The sequence below is a fragment of the Diachasma alloeum genome, unplaced genomic scaffold, assembly GCF_001412515.2.
Source record: "Diachasma alloeum isolate Michigan unplaced genomic scaffold, Dall2.0 Dall_scaffold_00592, whole genome shotgun sequence".
NCBI classification, from domain to species: domain Eukaryota; kingdom Metazoa; phylum Arthropoda; class Insecta; order Hymenoptera; family Braconidae; genus Diachasma; species Diachasma alloeum.
Genome location: NW_021680724.1, coordinates 168653 through 186804, shown reverse-complemented (window position 1 = coordinate 186804; position 18152 = coordinate 168653).

The following is an 18152-nucleotide window of genomic DNA, read 5'->3' as shown; positions in this document are numbered from 1 at the left end:
ACGGATGTCATGGAGACTTCGTTGGATTTCCGCTGGTCTTCGCTCCATCTCCACGATATCATATTCATCCTCCAAACGCTTGAGCCACTGTTTGCACACAAGAGAATTCATCGTGACAAAAATTGAAACGTTACTCGTAAGTCTTACGTAAGAACTGATGGAAAATCATGGAAAACCTCGGCTTTATAGTCTAAACAATGGGAGGGGGTAAATCACGTGAAAAAATACAAAGATAGAAGTTTTCGCAGAAGGCGAGATAATTTTTTGTGAAAAGGTATTCTCAAGATCACTTATCACGAAAGGAAATTGAGTCTGAAAAGCTTTCATCTTTTTTACATTCTTACTCTTTTCAGCCTGATCTAGCTAAAATCCTCGGGAATAAGGGTGATAAATCATGTAGGGAGACAATTTACAGAAATTTTCATGGATGACGCGATAATTTTTTGTGAAAAGGTGATTTTAAGATCACTTATCTCGAGAGAAAATTGAGTCTGAAATACTTTCACTTTTTTTCTTACACCTATTCTTACCCTTATCTAGCTGAAATACAGGAAAATAGGGGTGTCATAAATCATGTGTAAAATAAGTTTTTCTGAGATAGAAGACAAGGTATTTCGAACATCATATCCTAGTCTGCTCTTGAGATTTTTCAGATAAATTCTCATGATTTATAAGAGTGATCCTACAGCTTTCCACATTTTTACTCTCGCTGAATATTCTCTCTGAATCATATAGCTTTTAAATCTGCTGATCAGATAACGGAGTAGAGTACAGATTTTTTCCAGAGGGATTGAGTATACCTTTCCGACAATTCCCCAATCGATGACCCTTTCAAGTTTTATGATTTGAAAATTGAGGCAGTGTACAGATTTTTCGATGCAGATAGTAGCTTTGGAATTCTCCATATACCCCTAATTTCACAACTAATGGATTTTTCAAATTTTATAACTCAGATATTGGTGTTGTACGGGATTTTTTTTCTTTTCATAGTCTAGAGGGGGTTGCCCCAAAACGGTCTACTATCTCGAGTCGATGCCTTTAGCAGTGCACCCCTAATGGTTGGAAGGATAGGTATTTTAGCAGATCACCTCTTTCTTCTAGGGTGGTCTAGTAATGAGAGGTCTGATAGTTTTTCTCCCCCACTAAAGTAATGAACCACTCGGTCTGGGTTATAAGAACAGTTTTTGGCTCTTTTATTGTTTGTAAGGTAAGTGGTCTGTATTAGCCATTTTTCTATGTGCAAAACCCCGAAAAATTCTCGTGGTGGGGGTAGTTTACTTCTATAAATGCCATTTGTCAGTCTACCACAACGTCTTCAAATGACAGGAAATCGTAACAGTTCATCCAAGTGTTTGTGGAATTTTCGTGTTTGTGCAAAATGAATCCCATCCAGGAATACGTGGCAATTAAGGAGAATGTTTTCTGCCCATTGAAGTGGGTTAGAAGATATACAGCGGAATACCTGTGCGAGGAGCTGGAGAAGACCATGGTTCTCCACGCGGAGAATGAAGCCATTCTCCAACATTTCCCCCTTTTGGCCGCCCACGTGATGTTGGACCCTCCGGCAACAGTGTGGGTCACCGCTCATCCCGCAGCGGGTTTGATGTGGGAGTTCTTGCTCGACGAGGACTTTGAAGAGTGCATCACCAAGTACCAGGCTCGACTTCGGGAGGAGCAAGCGGAGCGAGAGTTGGCCATTAGAAGAGCAGAAGAAGAAGGAGACGGAGAGGCTGAGGATGAGGACGAAGATGGCAGCGTCATCATCATTCATGAAGATCCCTACCAGGAACTCAACAGGATGGAGACCGACGATGATGACGTCGTCATCGTCTGGGAAGGTTCGTGCCGGGAAGTGGCAATGGAGACCGACGATAACGATGACGTCATCATAATTGATGATGTCTGGAGGCCTGAGGAGCAAATGATGCTTGGGGATGATGATGATGATGATGATCATGATCATGATGACGATGGTGGGTACAGTACTGAGAAGTACAATGAACCCCAGCATCTTCCGCACGATCAACAGTTCCAGCATCATGAGGAGTGTCTGCTGCATCAACAGACTCAGCATCAACAGTCTCAGCAGCAGCCTTGGCATCATCCCCAGCACCATCAACAGCCCGAGTATCAACAGCACCCTTGGCATCATCCCCAGCATCATCAGCAGCCTCATCAGGAGGTAGAAAATCTCACTTTCTACCCGTCAGCTCTGGTAAGTACTAAGCCCTCACTGTCTCTTCTTCCTTATCAACAAAAATTATTATAACTTTTTTTTTCTGCTTACAGGGTTATCCAGGGTATGTGGAGCTGAGACGTGGAGTCAACTTCCCTGAAGCCTGGGCCCACTAAATCTCCAGAGCTCAGTTGGATGAGCTTATAACGCGGAGGATTCAGGATGGGCAAATGGGGAAGCCAGCCAGACCCATCGATCTGGCTCCGCAAGGATGACTGCTGATTCTCAACGGCGCCTACATGTCGGTGCCTCGAGAGAGCTGGGAGCTCCTGACGGGGATTAGCCCTGAGGGTTGCGATGGTGTTGGTGCCATGAATTTGCCAATGATCCAATGACAGCACGAGACGTAAAATGTCATAATTGATGGAAAAAAATTATGAAAAAAATTAATGTTTATCTATATATATCTTTTAGTAACAATTATAATGTATAAAATTTTAGTCAGTAATGTTCATGAATAAAAAAAGTTAAATTTAAATATTCTTTGTTTATTTGTCGTCCCATCCTTTTTATAGCTTAAGCTTTCTTCGACCGCTCCGCCACAGCATTGCACTCCAAAAACCGCGAATTAAAACCGTGAATCAAAACCGCGAATTAAAACCGCGAAATTACTGATTAATTNAACGATGACGTCATCATAATTGATGATGTCTGGAGGCCTGAGGAGCAAATGATGCTTGGGGATGATGATGATNTTTTCTATATTCGATGCAGGAATCCATGAATTGAATTTGTCAGGATAGCCAACCCACTTTACTAGCACCTGTTTGTTCTTCCCTTTCCCTTTGGTTTTCAATATTTTCTCGATCTCATATGATTCGGTAGTGAGGTCTTTGTTCACTAGTGCTAGTTCTTCTTCATAGAAAAAACCGTCGATTTCTTCTCCAGCTAAATCTTCAAGCCCATATGTTGGTAATAATTGACGCCGGCGAGCACGTCCAATTTTGAAAATCTCGTCACTCCAGTTGGACTTGTATCCTTTCTCAAAGACCCCTTTTGTCTTACTGATACGAACGTAATCATTCACTCTGTATTTAAGCGGACGCTGAGAAATTTTTTTATCTTGACGCTCATGAGATTTATGTATATTTTCTATTGCTTCATACGCATTTGCAAGTGTCACTGACGCTGGTGTCATTTTAATTGTGTTATGATATGACTTGTTATACGCATCCACAAATTGTTGCGAAACATCAATGTATCGATAAGATTTTGTAGGTGCAAAATATCGCCACATTCGTTCCTTCAATGTTCTGTTGAAGCGCTCCACTATAGCAGCTTTAATATCAGGATTTCTCACAACACGGTATGCTATGTTTTCTTTTTTCAATAATTTTCGTACCGTGTTGGCGAGGAACTCTTTTCCACGATCTGTTTGTAATAGCCGTGGTTTACGTCCTTGAGTGAATACATGTTTGAATGCTTCACGAACAGCGACCCCTGTCTTATCGGCCATTGGTTCCACCCATGCACACTTGCTTACAACGTCAATAACTGATAATAAGTATGTTGTATCGTCGTTATATGATTTGAATTTTTGCAAATCAATCAAATCTTCCTCCCACACATCATCTATCGTATCCACATTATAATGCAGTCGTGGAAAACATCTCCTTATAGGCTTATGAAGAGTATAAGCATTCTGCGCATTAAGCCACTGAACAATATCTCGGCGAGGTATTTTTTCTCATACTTCTGTATAATTCTGGTGGTCTCCGAATATCCAGCAGGATCCTCGGGTTTGTAATAAGTATCCTCTAACTTAACCTGCTCCATGCTTTTATTGTTGAATTATTCGATGAGTTTGACTTATTAAAGTGCTTAAAATCGGCCATAATAGACGGTCAAGGCATTAATATGACATTGAAAAAAAATTTTTTAATTCAAAAAATCCATTACGTATGAAGTTACTGCACAACGTTTCGAGCACACTAGATACTCCTCTTCAGGTGCATTCTTTATTAAAATCTAAACAGTTTTTAAAAAGAAAAAACATAGTTAAATTATTGTAAGTCTGTAGCAGTAAACGAAATCCATAAGTTGACAATCATACCTTAAATAAATAGAAGAAAACAATTTAAACAGTCGGAATTGATTAGAATGAAGCAACATCTTCCAACATAACCTGCAAAGACCCAAAACAATTAGTTCAAGTCAACAAGTCGTAGCTGATTGTAAAGAGTTGCCATTGAATAAGTATTTAATTATGTACATCTGAGAAAATGTAAAAGCCAAAGTAAACAGTCATTAACAAAAGAAATTACCTATAATTCCATTTTAATTTTAAGAGAAATAGAAAGAAAACGCTGGATCTCATGATGTTACCGAGAACAGCAGACAGAAAAATGTAACCATGAGGTTAGATATAAGAAGTGACTAGATATGAAAAATTACTAGACTCTAGTGACAAATTTTTATGAATCTCAAAACAATAGACAGAACTGATTAAGGGAAAAAGTTATTAAAAAATTAAAAGCCATTTTCCAGTGAAAAATAAGTAACGCCTCAATACGTCCTGATATAATTTCCACTTTTCAGCTGCATTTTTACCCGTCGAAGTTTTCAATATATAAGCCATTTCAGTATCTAATCGTGACGCTACATCTCCAGATGTTTGCACTATTTGCGGATCCGTCAAACGTGATTCTTGTACATACCCTGCACCTTGCTGGTAAATTGTATCGAAATTGTCTTGAGGTATAGGTACCATTTTTCGTGCATGTTCCATATTAAAATAGTTTCGACACCAGAGCGCTAATGGCAAGACCAAGAATCAATGGTAAAAAATTACCTCCTTTTTGGTTCACAATAATTTTCTTCTTTTGTTTTAAACTTTTATCTAATTTTCCCAATGTACGAAGAAACGATTTGTTTACACAATTTTTTCTTCTCCCCACTCTTCAGAGGAATGTTTCCATTTAAAATATTCAATGCACACCCGCATATACACTTGACGAGTTTGAGACCGGCTGACTTAATCAAAGCACGACGTTGCGCAGGTGGGGCCTCGCAGATTGCTTGTAACAAAATGGCGTTTTTCTTGCCAATCAGGCGACGAGCAGTTTTATATGTTGACCTCACCATCACACATGCATAACTGGAACATTCAGATCTGAGGTATGTGTTTTTATATCACACATTAAACGGAGGACATATACAATTTTGTGATAATCCATAGGAAACACATTAGTACGGAATCTACAGTTATCAGGAGTGGATTGTTCCAAGTCTAATAATAAATAACCGTATGGTATCGATCTAGCGTCAAAATATGCTTCTTGCAAAAACTTGGGATTTTCAAGGTAAACTTATCGAGCTAAATGAGCAACCTGAGCGTGATCACGTGGATTTTTGAACAGTACAATATAATTACAAGCTGAGAGAAATATCTCTCTGACCTTTCCCCTAGTGAAATAAATGTTGGGATATGAAAATGACGCTTAAATTTTTATGATGACTCCATTTTGTAAAAAGATCGACAACAGTACCCCCACTATTTGAAGATTCGCGTATAAGGTCGTTCAGAATAACGACTTTAGCGCTATTATCACTCGCAAAATCGGACGAAGGAGGTAGTCCTTCACGAAATTCTACAAACTTTTTATCGTAATCATTATAACGTACTTCCCTTCTCATACAGAGGTATAATAGAAAATAACTTTGGAAAATTGCGTGTCACACATTCCATTTATTTCACATAAAAAACGTTTGACAAACACCGTCTTCCCACAACCGGTGGGTCCAAACACAATAGCTGTGAACGGATGTTTCCAACGTGGGTCCATGATATTAACTGAAAGGATAGGAATGGGGTATTCAAATAAATACCTTCATATCAATTATATACAAAGGTTATTTACAAGAAATACTTTTATATCAACTATATACAAATTTTATTTACATTTTTTTTCTGTATAACATTATTATTTACTATTATTCTATTTTATTATTTTACAAACTTATTACGTAATGCGTGTACGTTTTACTGGCCGATACCCATAAGGCACCGACGAACTACCAACCCGTTTACGTTTCGCTGTTGTGACTCTGACTATTTTCTCCTCAGGACGGGTGACTAGCTGATGTTGTGCGGATCTATGTATACCTGTTGTATTCACTCTAAAAGGGTCTTCGTTGTCTACAACAACTCTACGCATAGCACGATAATTGACTTTCTTGGATATTCGAGAGTCAATTTTTATACCCTTTATCTTACAGCATTCAAATTCTGTCCCTTGAGGTGTTACACCGATATAACTATCAAACTTGGGCCCGCCACATAGGAACGAAGTGATGTAGCTCCCAGCCCCGTAGCAGGCCAGTTCATCGGTCATTTCCCCAGGCGCATTCCTGTGATGTCTTGACGCTGATTTTGATGGTTGGTAGCAATGATCAGCCATCTTTGTCCGCGATATTCAAATTAATATAAAAAATTAATTAAATAACGTAAAATCGTTAAATACTGAGAAAAGTCGAGAATGAAAGGGCAATGAACAAGGGATGAAAAACAACTTCGCAGGCGTGAGAAAAACCGTTGCCGGAAATAATAAATGTCAAGTACTTGAGTTTACTTCGTAAATTTACAGCTCTCCAAAATTCCTCACAACAATACTTTTCTTGAAATTCTGAAATATAGAGAGAAAATCAACTCGACGGTTACGGTCGTAAAATTGTTAAATCTCGGTTCTGAGATATTTAGAAAGTCTCTCTGATTCACGTGTTCCACACGTGTTGAGTGCTGAGTTCTCCTTTGTTCATTGTATCGCGGAGCTGAAGGGCCTGAGACCCTTCAAGAGGGAAAACTATTGACGTCACACGTTCCCCTTTCTCCCTCTTTCGCTTCCCGATTTCTCTTTTAAGTTACCCCTCTTCCCTTTACTCCGGGCCAAGATTGCGCGCGCAACTTTTGGTCTAGTGGGGGTGTATGGACCCAACCCTTCGATTTCTAGTTTAAGATAGAGTCAGTCCCATCGTGGCTGTTGTTCCGCCAACTTTTCCAGCTTCTCTCTTCCATTAGTTTTTCTTAAAGTTTTCCATAAAAGTTTTATCAAGTGTATTTGTCTACCAAAGTTTTCAAGTTTAAATTAGAAGTTTGAAATAAATAGTGTTAATGTGCTCTCCTAAGCACTAGTGGTTTTGATTTATTCTGGAATAAACCTTCAACCCATTTATTCAAAAAATGAACGAGTCAACATCGATGGAGTCCTCATCAGAGGTTTAGCGGCTAACGGATCCACATTTCGAAGTTTGGCGCTCGTTATTTCAAAAAGGCGCCACTGTCCTCCTAGTAACATTGATAGGACATAACATTCCCTGAAGGGGAGTTAGAGTCACCCTCCCTAGTGACGAAAAGAACGGAGTCGGTATCATAGTATAATACTCGCTGACCTAGCATCTCTAAATATTTATACAATTCTAAACTAGCTTGGGCAGCCATATACGTAGCAATCACGACATTACCATTTGCTGATACTTCATAATCCTCTTCGACAAATCGCCAATTGAGATACATCTTATCTATTGGATTTTCCCGTTCGTTGTTTAAGAAAACACAGCCCGTGACTTCCTTCCGAGGGTCAAAGAGGAATGAGTGCAGCTCTTCATAAGTTTTTACGACTTCTGTTTTTCCTAAATTTTGTCGTTGAGCAAATTTGCCCCACAGTGAATTAAGCATAAGTTTTGCGACTGCCCTTTTACCTACGTTAAATTCTATTTTTTGCGGGTCGAGTTGAATCCCTGTTTCATTATGAATTTTCAGGATATACGCGGCTCTCGATTCATGGGTATCACACGATTGCGGCCACCCAGTAGCATAAGTCTTCATCTCTACGAATTTATTGATAAACCCTGCAAAAATCCCTCCCTTGTCTGTATTCTGATGATAGCGCGTTATTGTATACATCCATATTTCATTTATCGGAATAATTTTATAACCTAGTGATACAGCTTTTTTTAATTCGCATGATACCCATGATCCTCTTAGAGCGCGCTCAGAATCACTGTGTGTGCATTCACCATTATTCATCTCTTGACAACATTTTCTATACAACGAAAACATAAGTTTACCGTTCGCTTTCATTGGAAGAACAGGATGAAAAAGTTCAGTCGGGGGTAAAAGTATACATTTAATTAGGCCTTCAACATTGAAGATATCATTATTAGAACCACAGATTTTTTCAATGTCTGATACCTTGATAATGATATCAGGGTGTCCTACAGGGAAAACACCGGTTTTACAAACAAAAGGTTATAAGGTACAGACATCATAATAATTAATTTTTTCGCCAGGTTTACAATCGTGATCAGAAACTATATTCCATGTTCTCCCGCCGAAAAATGCTTCTCGAGGGTTTAATGAAATGCGCACGCATACTTCACCGCGCTTCGCAAAGTCGTGCAATCCAGGATTATTGTTATGCCCCAGAATGATGTTGTAATCTTAAGTAATAATGTATTTAATAAAAGTGAAGAAGTTGAATACAACTTGCTTCACTCATTATTTTACTGAATCAGCATGTCATGCGTAACACTGCTGACCAGTGTCATAACATGACATGCTTAATTGTTATATAAGGTGAACTCACCGATATTCGGGAGTTCAGTCGTCATCGTGAGTTAAACTCAATATTAAACTTGTAATTCAACTGTAAAATCCTCATATTTATTCCATCTGGATAGTTATGAGTTAGCCTAATTGAATAAACCTCTTTCTCTATTAATTACTCCGCCGGATTCTATTACCGTCCCACTGTAGGGAGATTTATCTCCATACAAAACAGAACCCAGGGAGATATCCCCAACATTATTGCATTTTAAATCATTAAACTGACACTCCCACATTTCTTCGAGTATGTAGCCAAGACGTCGGATTAATAAATTGATAGCAACTGTCCGTTCATACCGTTCTTGAAGAGAATCACATTTGTGGATTTTTTTCTTGTGATGTATGGTGTAACACACGGGGCACCCATGCCAGTAGCATCCCTGAAACTGGAATACAACCTCCCTGCCGTCCGGGTCTTTGTAATACCCGTCGACTTCGTGGTTTGTCCCCAGTATTTTGAATTCACGAGTCTTACCAGTGTAATATCCGTGGAAAATACAATTTAACAGTAAATTCCTTGTAAATTAACAAAAAATTATTTCCCAACGGAAAACCGTTGGAAGTTAAAATTCTCTCTCGCGTTGAATTTCTTTTTATTTTTGAAGGCCAAGGGCCAGCTGCAAATCGTAAATTGTCGGGAAACATTTTCAAAACTAAATTTTCTTCGAAAATTTGGTCGTAAAGTGATAGACATGGGTCATGCTCTTGTCGCGCCAAATACTCTCCAAGTGCACGCCCAGCCTATCTCTCTTTATATCTATTGTCCTCCGACGTTTCCGTGACGCGTCGGGTGGGCAAGTGCATTTGGGAATCGGGGAATTTTCCCTTCTTAGCGTAGGGTCTGTTCATTTTCAAGGCTCAGACCCTCATAAACTTAAAATTCGAAACTCTCGTTCCGAAAATTTTACAAGGGGATATTTGAGTTTCTCCTGGCGACAGGAAGTAATAAATCTCCTTTTGACAATTTTCGATGTTTTAAAAAAAAATATTGTTTGTTATTAACAAATTTCAGTTTAATAAACTCAGAATTTTTAGACGATCATTTTGATCTAAAAATCTTTTCGTTACGATAATTTAAACCGGAGGTTTCTGAAATTATCGTAACTCAAATGATAATTCAAATCAACTGTTCTCTAATTTTATCAAATGAACTCAATTCAATTATTTCTCTCTACAACTATTTTCAATTAAATTCAAATGAATTATTATTCAAGTTTGATTATATTTTGATTTTCACGTAAAATAATAATTAATCCTATTGATTGAATTTAGATCAATTCATTTTAGATTCATTTCTTTAAAATACAAAATTCAAGTATTCCGGAAATTATTTAAACTTATGGCTCTCAAGTCTATTTTTAGTATAATTAAATTATTTCAGAATTTGAATATTTAAAGACAGAGAAATAAGTCTCTTTCAAATTAATAAATGATTGAGTTTGAATTGCGAATAATTCAAACTCAAATAATTTACCTTTTGTTTAAAACGGAAAGAGAACGACGTAAATAGATTAATTACTTTATTATTATTAAATAATTTTCTATTTTCATTTTTATTAATATTTAGATAGTTATCATTATCAACATAATCAAAAAAATATTGTTAATCAATAGTAAAGGTAATTTTTAATAACTAAAAATTGTTAGTTAAGTTAACAGTTTGTGGAGGGAGAAAATGGGTCCTCCCGAAGCAAAACCTCATTGGTAGTTGGGGGTGAAAAAGTCCGCCCACACCCCAACATCTCCATGCGGAGGGGTCGGAGTTAACCCTGAAACATTGGGACCGGGAGTGTCAGGAGTGAAAACTCTGGGCCAAGGTCAGAGACCATTGGTCCCCGAGTTTTCGCGCCCTTACATCTGAGGACACACCCTCAGGCTGAGGATACAAAACCACTTGCGCGTCGTTTTGCTCCTCAGTTCCATCGTAGCTCATTTTAGCTAGTTTTCAACACTAGTTTATTTTCAAGTCCTTCGTGACAAATTTGGTTTTAAGTCTTTCGTGACTTATATTTTTTGTGTTTTTAATTAGTGTAATATTTGGATTGTGTCGAGTCAATATTAAAAAAAAAATTTAAAATCAATAAGATAGTGCGGCATTATTGTTCAAGTGAAAAATTGTGAACCATACTGGATTAGCAGAGATCAACAACTGTGAGTCTTGTGAATCTAAATTTTCAGTGTTTTATTTTATTCTCTTTTTAAAATATAGACTCTCCGGAGTCATTTTAAATTAAAACTTGTGTTCGAATTTTCTTTCAATTCCCTATATCCAGTGGGGTTTATTTTTTTGGGAATTATTCCAAATTACAATTAGAATTTCCTCCCTTGTAAATTCTATTAAATAATATTAGCTGAAGTGACCTATCTGGTCTTGAAAGCTCAATCAGAAATTTTAGATCATGTCATTTGGTTCATTTTGACGTGACACCAGCATGAGTAATATTAATATCCCTCGCATGTTCCACCCACATGAGCCACTCAATCGCCGCTTTCGATTGGTTTCTACAAAAACGATACCCTCCGCGCGGGATCATACCGACTGTAATTTCTTTCAAAAACATTTTCCAATAAGTGCGCATTGAGAGTGAAGCCAACGTCGTGCATTCGGAAAACGGACAAATAATAGAAATACTTTTATTTAAAGTCCTAAGTGCGGTACACGACTCCCTCAAGATCGCTACATCAGCCCTGCAATATTTGATAATTTCTTCTCTAAAATTGTATACTTTCTTGGCCTTCAGTTCTTCCTCATACAATTTTTCAAACGCTTCACGTTCCTTCGTTTTCATTGTTTGGGGTGGCCAATTCTCTTTGGCAGGTAAATCACCTGGATGTGGGAATTTACCTTTCAAGAGATTGGGTATTCCAAATGTTTTGGGAAGAGCTGAAAGCGGCATGTGGAAAAAGTGCAAACTATCGATAAAATGAATTTTTTCTGCAACCCGGAGCGCAATAACTTTAGTACCACTAATGATGGGATGTATGCGTGGTACAAATTCATACTGTAGTACATATTGAAAGATAAATTGTGCGTCATAACCTTGTGAATTATGAGCTATGCATACGAGGTTTAAAATATTTTTTGATACTGAAAGACGTTCAACATATACCAATCATTGTTCTATAACACTACCGGATTCGTCAGTAAAAATTTTCTCCTTCTTTTCGCAAACGGTACATTCATCCGTCTGTGTATCACAGCAGCACTCACATATGAACTGTGTAATGCAAAGATTTGAAATATCTATTTTTTCCCTAGTCGGACATTCATTTTTTATGAAGTGTTCATCTTGTCGGGCCTCGAAATCGTAGTATAAGAAAAAATTACTTTTGTGTTTTCCGAGATTTCGTTATCACTCTGGCCATATAGCAATAATGCCCCAACGGTTGGAGTTTCTCACAGATGGAACAAAGTGATTTGTTGTACTCGTGTGGCACACTCATACGACTACGCCGAACACAGGTACCACAGTACCGTTCACGTTGACAAAGTGTGACCCTATTCCGAGGACCAAGTGCAGTTTGATTGTTGAAACAATTGTCCCCGTAGAAATGGCGATTACAGATATCACAGGGCTTGTACTGAGCATGAGGATCGCAAGCTGGACTTTTATAACACCTTTTACATATGTTCTGACATTTGTGACTATGCTGGATTTGATATGCAACATTACAGTCGTGACAAAAATATTGAGCTCCATGAAATAAATTTTTAATATTTATGATAGTTTGATAATGCTTATCGCAAGGAAAATAACCGATGTCCAAAACAAAACAGTCAGATCTGCCGTCAAATGCTATGCGTCCATCATACATTACGACAGGGTTTTCTACGGAAGTCCGGTTGTGACATCGCACAGCCGATGTCTGGTTGCGTTCAATTGCGGTCTCGCCAGACAGACTATGTATGTCGACTGCTCCTCAAGCGGGGTGAAACGGACCCATGAGGCAAGATGGATTAATTCAATTTTTTAACAACAAATTGTTTCTTTTTCGATTGATACACCAATCTTATTAATATTTTAGCCTATTCAAATAGCATTTACCAAATAATTGGGAAGATATGATTAAACAGATATTAGATATTAATTTATTAACCTTCAATCGGTCTGTCAGCGCTCAACACATCTCATGAATAAAATTGTATTCTTTATCGTAAAGAGTTTAATAGACTTTTATTAGTTGATACCTGGAGTTTTTATCGGCCTTTCTAATGTTATATGTAATAAGAGATCATTTGGAGTATTGGCTGACTTACGTTACCATCGTCTCCAAAAATGAATTGAAAGGTTAGTATACTATTATTTTTGCATTGTTGTAAATATGTTGATTGCAATCTTGATGAGAATTTGAAGAGATTATTGTTGATAAAAAAAACAATCACCAAACATTTAATCGATGTATTTAAATGATTTGAAGCAATGTCAACACATTGGAGTGCCTGAAGCTAAGGAAAATTTTTCATCTAAATTCTATTATTAATGAGTGACTTGATAGTGAAATGTCAAAAGACAATTGTCGTTAAGTATTTATTCAGTTACGAAAAATGTCTTTTGACATTGTCCCTTAACATTAATTGTTTGCGAAAGCTAGACAGTTAAGAAGAATGTGCAAATTCACTTATTAACATTTACCCCCACATATAAACAAATCCTATAGGATATCCTATAGGATTTCCCATAGGAAATGCTATCTAGAATTCGAACATTTCCTATACGATTTTTGTGATAGGATTTCCCATAAGATTTCTCATAGGGTTTCCTGTAGGAATTCCTATAGGATTTCCTGTAGGATTCCCATAGGATTTCCTGTGAAATTTTTCTATCAAATTAATGACCCTAATTCTGACCCTCGTAACCCATTCGTTTCGAGTCTCAATTTTGGGTCTTAATCTTCTATGAAAATCCTATAGTGAATCTTCTGGGAAATCCTATAAGAAATCCCATAGGATATCCCATAGAAAATCCTATGGGACTTTTTCATATGTGCCGTCAATTGTATATAGCCACTCAGAGTAAATCAAAATAATTTGTGCCGTTTATAAAAACTGATGAAATGTTTCTTTCTTATCGAACAGATCACATTTCTGCATAAAAACTATCATAATGGACGTTCATGCAGAGGAAGATGAGAGGTGTCACCGCGATGAATTGATAGTGGAGTATTTTAATCAAGGATATACTTATGAGGAAATGAATACTTTTTTAAAAGATCGCCATAAAATCGAATTATCTGGTTGACAATTGCTAAGAATCTTAGACGAGTATGGCCTGCAACGTAAGGGGTTAACAGAGCACTCATTAGAGGAAATTTGTACTTATATTGTGACAGAATTGGATGGCAGTGGTTCCTGTTTAGGGTATAGACGTCTATGGCAAAGATTAAAATACAAATATGGATTGAACATGAAACGACACACAGTCATGGAAATATTGCGAGTAGCAGATGCAGTAAGAATTTCCATGAGAGCAAGGCATAAGTTGAAGCGATGACGTTACGTTGTTCCTGGTCCTAATTTTTTCTGGCATATCGATGGCTACGGCAAGTTGAAACCTTTTGGGTTTGCCATTCATGGCTGTATTGATGGCTTCTCTCGAAAAATTTTATGGTTGGAAGTAGCCCGCTCCAATAACAATTCCAGAGTAATAACTTTTTATTATCTAAAAATGGTACCAAAGTTGAATTTTCTGCCTACTATTATTCGATCGGATCTAGGAACCGAAAATTGTATAGTGGAGTCCCTGCAGATTGCTCTACGTGCGAATCACGATGACAAATTTACTGGCCACAAAAGCTTCTTGAGAGGAAAGAGCACGTCGAATCAAAGCATCGAGGCCTACTGGTCTCAGATGCGAAGACATGGGAGGGATTTTTACATCTTACTTTTCAAAGATATGAGAGATCAGGGAATTTATGATGATACCGATCCTATTGCTGTGGAATGTTTGCGTTACTGTTTTGGACCCCTCATCTGTAACGATTCGAATTTAATCCGACACGAGTAGAATCGACATCGAATAAGGAGGCAACAACAAGCAGAATTACGAATGGGTAGACCTAATTGCCTTTTCTACACTCCTGAAAGATTTGGTGGGCGTGATTATTGGAGAGAGATGAAACGGGATGCAATCGATAATCTTATTACGAACTATACGTCAGCACCTGTTTTGATTCACGAATTGTTTTGCGAGCTGGTGCACTTATTAAAACCCGATGTAATACAGCCAAATTCCGTGGATGAGGGACTCACACTATTTATTACGATTATGGACTTGGTGAAAAATTACGTATGTGAGGATTGAGGGCCTTCCATTGGATAGTTTACGTAGTAATTACAGAACGAATGATGGCAATTGAATGGAACAATGAATATTGCAATCAGTAATGTTATATTTATCCCTCAAGAAGAATTCTTAGAAATGAAAATTCGACTTCATAAAAAGAAAAAATTGACTTGTCTCAGAAAATGTATTCTAACCCGAATTCTAATAGTACAATGTGATTCTCCTACACTATTGAGCTAAATAGAATTTGATTTTGAAAGTGGTAAGACATTTTTTCAATTGGAATCTACTCGAAAACGAACAATTCGGGCACGGGCTGTTTTTTTCTTTAAAGGCAAGTCTAAATGTTTCAACGTCATTCACAACGGTTTTAATTAAGGGGAGACCGCGGTGAAATTCAACAGTCTTCGGGTACTGTAGCGACGCTTGTGAATGTTTGTAGTATGAGTTATAGGTCAAAAAAAGTGAGAAAATATCGAACTCCAAAATATGCTTGCAAATGGTCAAAACGGGTTAAAACGGGTGTTAATCTACAAATTCACACGAAAAATGAAGCTTAAGCAACAGGAAGCTGAATCATCAAAACAGAAAAGAAAGTAAAGCCCATCATATGGACCTGGATTATTCTACATTTTTGTATGACTTCTACTTTTATCGTCCTGAAATCTGCGATGTAGATTGGAATACCGGAAAATGTTCGTCCTTCAACAATCTATATTTTTCTTCATTCTTCGTTATTATTCTCCATCTCCATTCTTCAATCTATGTTTTTCTTCATTTTTGAGGGGGTGAGAGCTTCTGCGAATCCAAATCTGGACCTGTTCTACAATGAACGTAGAAGAATCAATTGATTTCGAGGAATTGTATAATTATGGGTATGGAAGAGTCTCAAGTTACATACCATGTGATAGTAAAATATTCGAATTTCTCTATGAATACCAGGAAAATATTGATAAAAATACAAAAAAATTTGTGCTTCATTGAAATAATATATACTTGAATTTTGGCTATATTTTCACGAATTAGGACATACCACTCAGCAGAAAAAAATATAAATACACCAAAGAAATGAATAAAAAAATATATATATCCACTGTTTTTGTACATATTTCAGCTATGTGTCACCAAAATTTCAGCTCAATCGGTTAAAAATTGTGGCACCTGGACGTTTTTGTAGATTAACACCCGTTTTAACCCGTTTTGACCGTTTCCAACCATCCAAATATTTTGGAGATTTTTTCTCACTTTTTTTTACCTACAACTCATACTACAAACATTCACGACCGTTGCTACAATACCCGAAGACTTTCAAATTTCACCGCAGTCTCCCCTTTATTGAATGAGGATCACAGTATTTTAAGTGCAATAAACTAAGTGATGAGACCAAAAAGAGAGTATTCATTCGTTTGAAAATATCAGATTTTTTTTGTAGCTCATAACATTTCCAATGACAATTTATTCTCTCCATTTTCTCCCAGAGTTCCCCATTTAAATTTCCCATTCGAAATACTTAGTAACGTAGAATATTCTGTTATGAAGTACAAAGAATAATAGACTAGAGGATCATGATGCGATATGGATGACTGTGGATTGAAATGAATGGAATCGAATAATAAAATTAAGGATAAAAAACTTACTTGATCAACATTAATCCGATAAAATAGCTGGGAACAATTATTTACTGGTGTTAGGGAGTGACCGCAATGATAAAAGGTATTGTTAGTTTAGTGAAGGAATAAAGTCACAAGACCACAAATTAAGGAAAGGGGTGGTTTTATCGTCCAGAGTTATGATCTATCAGATTCAGATCCAGAGAATAATTGAAGACTATTCTTATTCAGATGACAATTGTTTGGAGAATGACAGTTAACTTCTCATTTATGGAATACCAAACTTAAGAAGAGCGGGATACGTAACACTACTCCCCCCTTAAAAAAAAAGAAAAACAGTTGCCGCCCCGATAATAAATCTGAGGACTATTTGAAGTATTTCAACTTTCAACAATGAGAGAATAACAATGGTAAAGAATAATTTTAGCACACACTAGTTTGACACACATGTTTGGCTTGATATAACAAAAAAATTTAAGAAGTGTGTAGTTACAGGATTTCTCTGTCGTATTGGAATAAAAGGTTGACTGTGTAAACATTCTCATACTTATTACAATTGAATTTCAACACTCATACCAAATCATACGTCATTATTCACAAGATCTTTGTACAGATACAGAAGTTCCAGAAGTCGAACCACTCTCAAGCAATTACAAAACCAAAAATGTACTCTAAATGTTCAAGGAAAATTCAAATGGTCAGCCTATTAATAAAAACAAATATTTAAATCTGCATCATCAATAATCAATTGTCCTTCAGTCTCAAGTAAATCTGTCTACTGGGCCCAGTTGTCACAATAAATTGTCAAGTTCGTATTATTTATTCAAAATTATTTAATTTAGTTTGCTAACAAACACAAACTCTTCTGTTAACCACAGCATTAATAACCAGTTAACCACTGGTGATCCGTTACCCTGGATTTCTTTTGAGTCAGCTAACCACTGACAGTCCGCTAACCACGGAACTTCTATATCATTGTGATCATTGATGATGTATTTCGAATTTAATTTTCCATTGGCCAGAGCCGATTGACATGAACGACCTCGAACTTTCCTCTTGGGTATTTTTGAATTCGGTAAACTACATCATTTAATTTTGATCGAATTACATAAGTTTTTTTCCAATCTCGCTGAAGCTTTGGACATTTTCCCTTGACTCTTTTGTGGGCAAAGAGCCAAACTTTTTGTCCAGTATTGAAATAAATCATGTGAGCTTTGAGGTCGAATCCGGATTTGATCTTATCACTCTTTAGTGACCAATCCCCTCTTACCTTGTCATGAATATCCACCAACTGATCCTCTAATTCATCAACATAATGAGCAGGATTTATGACATCACTCGCATCACTAACTGGGGGATTTCCCTGGAGTAGATCCAGTGAAAGCCGTAATTCTCTACCAAACATCATCATTGCTGCA